We start from the raw sequence: 9,987 nt of genomic DNA, 5'->3' as shown, positions 1-9,987 counted from the left end.
CAGGCTCTGTCCCAGGCAGGTTCTCTCCCAGGCAGGCTCTGTCCCAGTCAGACTCTGTCCCAGGCAGGTTCTCTCCCATTCAGGTTCTCTCCCAGTCAGGCTCTGTCCCAGGCAGGTTCTCTCCCAGTCAGGCTCTGTCCCAGTCAGGCTCTCTCCCAGGCAGGCTCTGTCCCAGGCAGGTTCTCTCCCATTCAGGCTCTCTCCCAGGCAGGTTCTCTCCCATTCAGGCTCTGTCCCAGGCAGGTTCTCTCCCAGGCAGGTTCTCTCCCAGTCAGACTCTGTCCCAGTCAGGTTCTCTCCCAGCCAGGCTCTGTCCCAGGCAGCTCCAGGCTCTCTCCCTGATCGGCACCGGCAGCAGCACCGTGGTACAGCAGGGCTGGGGTGCAGTGGGATCAGCAGTGGGGGTTGGTCCCTAACCAATCCCAGTGCACCCCAGAGAGGTGGCAGCAGCATCCCTGAGTACTTTTCCAGCCTTTTCAGAGTGGTGCCAGTCTGGGCTCTTCACTGGGGGCTCTTGAGAAGCTCAGCCATCTGCATCACTTCCTGCGTTTCTATTCCCATCATATTCCGGCAGAACTACGGACACTTAAAGCAGAACTTTTTATCACCTTACAAGAATGTTAGTTTAGCTTAGAAATATGGAACAGGAGGGGATTCTAGAGCTGCCCACCACCCTGCTACTACAGCCAAGCAAGGCAAATAACCCTGTTCAGTCTTTATTACATTGGCTGTGTCAGTCACAGCCTCATGGCCTTGGGCACAAACACATCCCTGGGATAGGCACTGATACAGACAATTATTCAGAGGAGAATGAACCATTCTGATGAACCTGTGCCCACGTACCTGGCAAGGTTCCTGGGCAGTCTGATTCCACTCTAGAGGAGTATTGCCTGTATTCCACAAATTTCAGGTGTATAACAAGAGAACTTGTTAAAGGCAGGCTGAGAATCAGCTTTTAGTATGGAGAATTTAGTAGACTTCTGAAGTTAACGTAACTTGTAGGGTGTCATACAGACTGTCAGAAAGCACAAAAGTCTGGGATTTGTTTGCCAAATTTTTTAAAAAACCTTTAAAAGGTTTAAACAGATCCCAACTTAAACATACATGATTATCCTGCACCTATGCAAAAATATGGGATAATGAAAGAAAATGTAATAAAACTGTAACTCCAAGGCTAAGCCCTAACAACTCCACAGGATTATAGGGAGTGTTTGCTTTAGTGTCTCCTTGGCAACTTTCAGGCCCTCAGCACAGTTCCCCTGAAAACAGTAACACCCCGTGTCCCCATCTTTGCTGCCCACTGCAGCAGCACTGGGAGCAGAGGCAGCAGCTGATCACACAGCTGGGTCCTGAAACACTTAAACCACTCTGAACATGCCCTGGGAGCAGGCATGAAGGACACAGGACCTGCCTGCACCAAACACCAAACACCAAACACAGTGACCAACGCAGAATCCAGGATAGAGGAGGCCACAGCCCTGAGGCCTTGTCCAGTGTCCACAAGTTATTTTTAGAAAAGAGGCATTCCAAGAACTTCATTCAACCCCACAATGGAAAGCAATAACAGCATCCCCAAGGAACAGCATGGAATAACATCTCTGCCTCCCCTTCCTGGACTCAGCACCCCGTTACATCTGTGTGCCAACACCACGGAGCTGTTCTGAGCCCTGGGGTTTCTAAACATCCCAGTCCACACTGACCTCCTGCTGTCTCAAAAGATTAGTGCTGTTTTAGGGTGGGCTGTATGATTCCTATTTCGGCATCATTAACCCTATTGGTGCAAGCACATATCAATCCCAATTTTTCTGAGCCCCCAAGTAAACACGATGCTTCCCCTTTGAAATGAATTATGGCCAAATAAGATCTCATTAAAACAAAAGAAGAAGAGAACAAGCAGTTCAACATGGTAACTGCAGGCTTGCTATTTCCCAGGAACTGTAGAGACAGAGACCCCATTTGAAATAAAGGAACCCATTCCCAATAAATAAATCAGCAGTGCACTGGAATGAGCCAAGCAGAGATGACTTTTACAGTTATATATAAGTACGTGTCCTACTTTTTCTGAACGTGAAATAAATAACCTTGATGCAAAAGGGGCAATGCAAATATTACAAATCCTATTCCCTGTTCTTCACCCTTCCAAAGGAAATACAAGACTTGTTCATAAGTAAAGGTGCTTATACATATCCATGTCTGCTAAGCAAAACACATAATCATTAGAACGAGTCTAATTTCAGTAAAAAGAATATTCTGACAGCCACAAATTTATTCCTTATGATTTACAGCTCCATGGTTTTATCTTCAAGTGAAATATTTAATTTCTTCTTATATTGAAGCATCAAAACCATATAATTAATATGTAGTCAGGCTAATCCTTAAGCGCTATAAATCAGAAGCCTTATATAAACAAAAGTGTCGTCTTGAACAAGATTGGGAATGCACAAAACTACTTATATCCCACTTTTATAATGATGCAGTGACTCAGAGCAGATAGAAAATGATTAGTTTTCCTTCCAAAGTAGGAAATATTGCTTCCATCTGTAAAGTATAATATTGTGATGTCATAAAGTTTTCCTAAACACTGAATTTACCCTTATTCCCTCTCAATCATTTTAAAAGAACTGCTCTCTTTTATAGAGCTTGGATTTAAATCACAATAACACACCAAGAAGATGAATGACAGTGCTGTTGGATATGGCTAAAATTGGATCCTTCAGCACAGGTGAATGATGAGACAGCGCTTCTCCTCTTGATATATTTTCTTCTTCTATTAGTTTCCTTCCATGGCTGAGATTTCAGTTTGAATTTTAATGTATGCGGTTGCTGCTAATCTTAGTGTCTGATTTTTTTCCAGCGCCCTCTTATTGTATAGACAATTCATTCTCCAAAGCAGTAATACACTGAGGCTTGTGACTGCCCAGGAGATAAAGCAATTCAGAATAAAGTTAGAGCCAGCTCTGCAGAAAGGCACAGACAACAGGTCAATATCCTCAGAAACAACGCCTCGCCACACAAAAAATGCACACATTCAGATCAACGCACGGCGTTCCCTCAGAGGGCTCCCACTGCAGACAGCAGCGTTGCTACTAAGTCACCAGGGAAACATGAGGGCCATTTCCAAATTCATAGCTTCAGATTTTATTGAAAGGGCAAACTGCAGCGTCTTTCCTGGTTTACAGAATCTGCCACAGACGCACACAACCCAAATTGCAATCAATGCCAGTAGTTCAGTGTAAGCACTCAGATAACGCCCGCCAAAGCCAGTTGTTCCGGGGAAACCATTCAGAGAAAGAAATTGGTTAACTATTTCTCTAGGAAGCAATTTTTCTGATGTGATTTTCACAGTGTTCTTGTTTCATCTTTCTGTCTAAAAGCCTGATGAGGTTGCATAACTTCTGCTTAATTCTGGGAATATGAAAACAAAGTTCATTAGAAAAAGGTAATTCTATCCTTGTATGATCCAAGGTTGGGTGTAAAAGTTGGGGTAAAAGTTTGAGAGGATTTTTCATCAAAGTAGAGCCATTCAACCTCTGTGAACTATCTGTAAGATACTCACATGGTGCATGAGCTGAAACCCACTCCTCATTCCTAATGTGAGCATAATGAGCCCAAGGACAGAGATGGGCAATTCGAAGGGCAGCAGGCAGCTCTGTGTAACTATTTTTACTATTTTGGTGTGTGAAGAGTGAATCTGGTGGAATCTGTTAAACACTCACTTTCTCATTGAGAAGTGTAAGTCCAAGCAGAGGTCTTGAAGCAGACAATTGGTTCCTGCAGTCTCCAAAGATGATGGTGTTCATTAGGACTGACATCACCTGAAAGAAAATTCAGACAGTTTACATGAATATGGATGCTGTTTTTAAACTGTGTGATGTGCTGAAAAGGAAAAATGCATGAAACCTTTGCTAACCACGCTGAAATCACTGATGTTTCCTATATGAACATGGTATTACAGAAGTCATTCTTTGAAAAAAATATTTCCATAACCAAAACTACCCGGTGAAGAAAGTTAAAAAAATTAATGCCAAAGCTTGGCTCTAAAGCCAAAGCTGAAATACAACGAAATATGAACTGAGATTTTGAGCAGTGTTAATTTGAGGTACAGGATTTGATGTTCACTCTGGGATTTTCCCCGTTGTCACACTATTTCCAGAGAGCAACACACGTTCTGTACGAGTTTTAGACAAAACCCAGGCTGCTCTTCACGATTCTGGTTTTCCCATGTCCACCTTTCTCCGTGCATGACACTGCCAGGCACTGGAGAGGAGCACTCCCTATTTCAGCCAAGGCAATTGTGATTACAGCAAGAGGTCTTTAAATCTGTACCCTTTCCACCACAGTTACAAACCCAGCCTCAGAGTTTAGACATTTTACTTTACCTCTGTGACTTGCTTTACAGAGCTCTATAGCAGGGATAAAGCCACTTCATCAGCTCTATAAAGCTCTGACATCTATCAGCTCACACAATTAGGTTCTGCTGGCATCTAAACAGAAGCTGCACAATTTACTTTGCCCATTGGCTGGCACACCCCTAGAGCCCCACAAAGCTCTGACTCTGAGCCCACTTCTTGTTCTGATCTACTCCTGTACCTCTGGTCTGTTGTCTAGCTGGGAAGGGTAAGACTTATTTTAGGCATTGGCACCATTCTTGTACAAAGAAATTACAAAATAACAATAGAATCCATTTAAAGATAAAATGCTCTAAGATATCCTTGAGATATGTTCGTCCCAAACGCCGAAGGCCACAACATATACAAACCTAAAAACATTACTTAGAGATTAAACAGAGAGAAAATTTGTAAAATGTCACCAGTAAATAGTTTGACTCACGTTTATAAAATATCTACACCCTAAAACCAAACACAGAGGAAGTAGAAAATCATTAAATCCTTTCTTCTAGGCCAATGAGTAGCTGTGAGCGGGGTCTCCAGAGAGCTGCCACACTGCAAACTAGCCTGTAATAACTGACCAAGGCGAAGTCAAACAGCATGTTTCACTAAATGAAAAAGATGAATCCTAGCACTACAAATCACCTGGAACAGAGAGATCCACAAATCATTTCAGCATCCAGGTTAGGAACACACGGTCTAGTGTGGGAAAGGCCAATTCTTCACTCGACTTCACAGTTAGGTATCACACAAACTGTGTTCTGTTACTCACAGGGCAAAAACAGTTCCATGCTGCTTTGGAATCAAAGCAAACAATTCCAAACCTCTGCACGAGCACTAACAGGGGCTTGTTTTCCAAACATGAAGAATAATTGTGACTTCTTATAATTCATTCCTCCCTAGGTTTTCATCTTCATTGCTTGTAACAAGGCCAGCTGTTAGGACAGAAGCCTTTTTTTAAGTAATAAACCAAACTCACCCAAGCTGTGAATTTGTCTGAGCACCACAGCTCATGTACCCATATTTCTTAGAAAAAGTGCTAAGCACAAAGAGACTTCCAGTGTGATGCTTAACCTGAACGGGGCACGCTTAGGTCCCAACAGACCCAGAGGGAAAGCACCACCTCTTCAGACTTCAGCTTTATCAAACAACTCCTGAGATTGTCTTCAAGGTCTCTAGTTCAGAAGCTCTAAATTGAAAACAAACTAAAGTAAATACTTCTGGAAAGTTTTTGGCCTAAGTATGAAAGATGACCAAAATGTCCAAAATTCGCCTGGAAAGCACTTATCTGTCCCTATGAGTAAGGAGTACTGAGAGCACTGAAAAAAGCGAGGAATACAATAAAAACAAAGCCAACATGAAGCTATGTATGTAATAGTAATTAATAACTATTAATTGTGTGGTTTGATATTGGCCAGCCAGGAAGGCAGTGGTGAAAGCCTCCCTTCTGCGCTGGGCTTTTTCTCTGACAAGATGCTACTGTCCAAAGTTTTAAATTCCACTTCTGACTCATAAGGAGCACGAACCCTCTCAGAAATCGCTGGCCATGCAGGGAATCACACTGCATCGCAGAGCAACTGGGGACTCACCCCAGGCATGTGCATGGCTGTTTTCTCCATGGGCCAGTCCACTCCCCTTCTTTACAAAAGGAACTACTGACAGAAGAGGCAAGAACAAAGAACAGTTCTTCCAATAAATTAAGTCATCACAGCTTCTCCTCCCTCAGAGCCTTGGATGGAGGAGGAAAATGTTGGTGAAGACAATCTTCATTATGAAAATGTGTTCTCAAGGAAGCTGGAAGAGAAGCTGCCCTTTCGTTAAAAGGCTGCTTTGCATGCCAGGTTACAACATTTGCACCACTGCAAGTCCTGTAACTCGTTTCTCTTTCCCATATGTTGGGATGGATCTTTTCCTGTGCTGCAACTAATCGCATTTTAGCAAAAGGAACATTCCGTTAACACCAGAGAAAGCAGCATGTATATTCCTTTACAAAGGATTTAGAAGGGTCAGGAACATGCACAGATTTTAACAAAATTCTTGACTGGTAATAGCGCTCGTTGTTTCCATTCAGATCTGAACAATTCACATTTTTTTCATTGTTTAGCATACAAAATTTGGTAGGTTTCTAAAGCTCCAGCTTCAGAGAGTCTGCTCTTAATTTAAGAACTGTGATTACTAATTTAAATGTCCTTTGGAATTCTTTGTTCTTTCATCATCAATTCTTCCTACATCAGTAAACGGATCATCATTTACTAATAACACTAGGAAGATTTAAATACTCAGAGATTATTAAATACTTTAAATTTTAATCTGTTGTTTTAAAATATTTATTTTACCAGAAAGCTTGACTTTCACATTGATATTTCCCATGTTCAAAGCAAAAATTTCCAGATGAAACACAAAACCCACAGCTTTTATTTATCTTGAAAGCAAGAATCAGCCCATTATTCCTGAACTAAAAATATTTAACTGTCAGAAACAGCACATCAGCTGAGATTTGTAATATATAAGAGGTTAAGAACCACATGCCTTTCCCCTGCATGATGAAATCACATTAGTCCAGCAAGGAATGTTATCAAGCTTCCAGAGCAGCACGGGAGGCTGGTGACACTGCAGCTCCCTTCCCTTCTGACTTTCCTATTTCCTTTCTTTCCCCTTCCCAACTCCCTTCCATCCTGCTGCCAATTTCCATGACATGTACAGGAAGAAGGGAGGAGGTGTGGAGGAGCAAGGAAGGGTGGGACAGAAGAGGCATGAGGCAGGAAAATGGGCAGTCCATGAGCCCAGGCAATGGATCCAGAGCCCTTCCCAAAGCCTTCCACGCTGCCCTCAGGCCAAGCCTGGCATTCCCACCCTATAGACCAGATTCCTCCAGATTCTGTTCAGAGTATCCAGCATTTCACCCTCTTTGTGCACACTGCCAGTATATATGTTTAAATAAATATTAGTAACTAAAATTTCATGACTCAACAGTTGAAGCTAAAACCTGTGAGCGACCCAGGCCTGTATCTCTGTTTGCTACAGTTCAACTGGCACTGTCCTTTTTGCTTCCTTTTAAGAGAATTAGGGTGTAAATGGCTGAGAAAACCCCAATCCTGGTGTCAGGACAAGGCATCTGGGAGACACACTGCACACCATGAACTAGTATATGGCAGCAGCTGATGGACTGAAGTATTATCCGAGTGTGTCTCTCACAGGCTATTCCCCTCAGTTTTACGTCCTGCTGGGACACTCCCATCCTTCCAGTGTCCAAAAGGGTGATGTGAAAAAGAAACAGCTACAGGCAATGGGGAGCTCTGCATTTCCCAGCACATCTTTAGAACTGGCCAAAGCGCTGAGTGTGGGAATCCACTTGAAGCAGGTCCAAGTCATGAGCCAGCAGAAATAGTCCTAAAATAAGAGTGTATGAACTTAGGTAAAACCTGACTTTGTATCTAAACAGAAACATAAGCACACCCTCAGAAGGACACCCTCAGGACATGTTTAGCCCCTGTCATGTGCACCAGAGCCATTGTGCTCTTCTAGTCCTTGTGTTAATAGCACAATGACACAGAGCAGTAGTGCAAAGAGGTCTTTCCAAAGCTGAGGCTTCCTCTCATCATGGCCTGCCCTCAGCCAGCAGTGAGCCGCCTTCCAGGCCTTTGACAGGATTACAAAGCAGAAGTTTGTGCTGCACCAGGGCATCCCCACAGCACAGCTGGACAGGGGCAGCAGCTACACCCTGCACACAAGCTGCCCACAGCACAGCTCTGCCCTGTGCTAGCAGGTTTTCAAACTGTAACTGTAGGATCTTTCCTCTGAAAGCCCATTCTAACATGACAGAATATGTTATTTTCAAATTGCACTTGCATCTGAATTTTTGCCATGAAGGACTATCACACTTAGGTCCAGTCTCACCCATCAGAACTGGGTCCATCTCTGCCAAGGGACACCATGCTCCTGGGGAAGCTGACATCCACCTGAGCCAGAGAAGTGATGCCAGCTGGCCACTGTAGACTCACCCATAGTAAAGCACTGAGTCTCACAGGGTGGAGCAGTTTTGCTTGGTCTAAGGGCTGGCTACATGAAATTCTGGAAGCAGAACAGTTAACAGCAGCAGTACTGACAACGCCTGATGAGTGAAATCCCTCCTCCTTCTGCGGGGAGGAGGGGATATGTTTCATTAATTATTACCTTCCAGGGTGTGTTGACTTGCTTCTGTCTGTGCTGAATTTCATGTAAACCCTCTGTTGAATGTCACATACTCGTGCGCTGCCTGAAGTGCAAGATTTTGTATTTGGGTATCTGCTGTAGCTGACAGATGTTTACAAACTCGTGTATCTGCACAGCTTCTTCCTGCCTATCCATCTGTGCTCCCTGTTAGACAGCAAGTTATTCCACCTCAGGCTGGAATAATTTAAGATTGTGACATCAATCCTTAATCTGCATTTTTTAGCTGGTAGCATGCAGAGATTTTAAGTTACAGCCACTAGACTGTCATTTTATATTAATCTAAGCTGCTTATTTAAGATTCAGCCATTTCTAAACAAGTGGCTGTAAGTATATGATGCTACAGCTGCTTTTAAAGATGACAGAACTGTGATTAACTGGGACCTCTGGAATGCACAACCTGCCATAATTCGTAACACAAACTTCAGGATAGTCTGATGTACCAGAAGGCTGAGCTCTTTAAAAACCTTACCAAAAAATTAATATCCATTCCCCTCTGCTTTTAGCAGCACATAAAGAAGCAGATAGGTTCAGGGCTTTGTAACACAGGCTCATGTCTGAAGATCCTTAAGCATCTTTTACAGACCACACAGTGAGGGCCTCTCTCTGTCCTGTGCAGCCAGCACTCTTCTCTGAGAGATGACACAGGATGGTGTTTCCTGTAAGCACCTCTACCCAAATGACTCTTGGGAGTCATTTCTCTCCTCTTGGGAGGAGAGAACATCAATTTCACCTACACCAACAGCTTCCAGCAAGGGCTCAGGGTGGGCTCAGAGCGGGCTCAGGGTGGGCTCAGAGCGGGCTCAGGGTGGGTTCAGGGTGGGCTCAGCCCTGTGGACGCGTGCCATAGCAAAGCCAGAGGCTTCCCCCACACAGCAACAGTAACCAGTAGCAAAGAGACAATTAGAACTGGGCTAATTATTTTACCCATATTAATGGATAGGGAGATGATTAGAAGGTACAGGAGGCAGGGTGGGCTTTAAACCACCCCTTGAAGGAAATGAGACTGGGAGAAAGGCAGCAGCTTGGCTGTGATCACTGTGCCAGGATGGTCTGGAGGGCACAGTGACCCCTCCGCTGGCTGGAGCAGAGCACTGGAGCAGCACACAACTTTAAAAGCCTAAAATGAGTATTAATTACCCATTGCCTAACAGATTGCAAGCCTCTTCTGTTTTCAAACTGTTCATAAATTGATTCTAATTTCTTCTGTGGAACAATTAAAAGTGTTTTTGTTATCCTGATGAACTGAACTGTAACCAAAGCTTTTGCAAATAAACACAAGGACAGATGATAAAGCTGGTAATAAGCATATTGCTCCTGTGTCCTGAGCAGCCACCAACACTTGGCAGTGAATATCATCTTTCACAACAACAACAACAAAGGCTAAGAG

General features: G+C 43.6%; 1 long non-coding RNA gene across 1 annotated transcript in view; it reads right to left on the bottom strand.

Moving 5' to 3' along the window:
• Positions 1 to 9,306, bottom strand: part of LOC121662897 — an 11,886-nt gene extending 2,580 nt beyond the window's left edge. The window contains exons 1-2 of the long non-coding RNA XR_006015476.1: positions 3,717 to 9,306; positions 1 to 585 (exon numbers count right to left, since the gene is read on the bottom strand). The exon at positions 1 to 585 is cut by the window's left edge and continues 150 nt beyond it. This is a non-coding gene — a long non-coding RNA (uncharacterized LOC121662897). The remainder of the gene's footprint in view (positions 586 to 3,716) is intronic.
• Between the last annotated feature and the right edge of the window lie 681 nt (positions 9,307 to 9,987).

The sequence above is a fragment of the Corvus kubaryi genome, unplaced genomic scaffold (genome assembly GCF_017639235.1).
Source record: "Corvus kubaryi isolate FWS band 111438036 unplaced genomic scaffold, C.kubaryi_AGA036_p1.0 128, whole genome shotgun sequence".
In the NCBI taxonomy this organism is placed as follows: Eukaryota; Metazoa; Chordata; class Aves; order Passeriformes; family Corvidae; genus Corvus; species Corvus kubaryi.
Note: the sequence above shows the minus strand (reverse complement) of the source record. Positions and strands in the feature narration are given on the sequence as shown.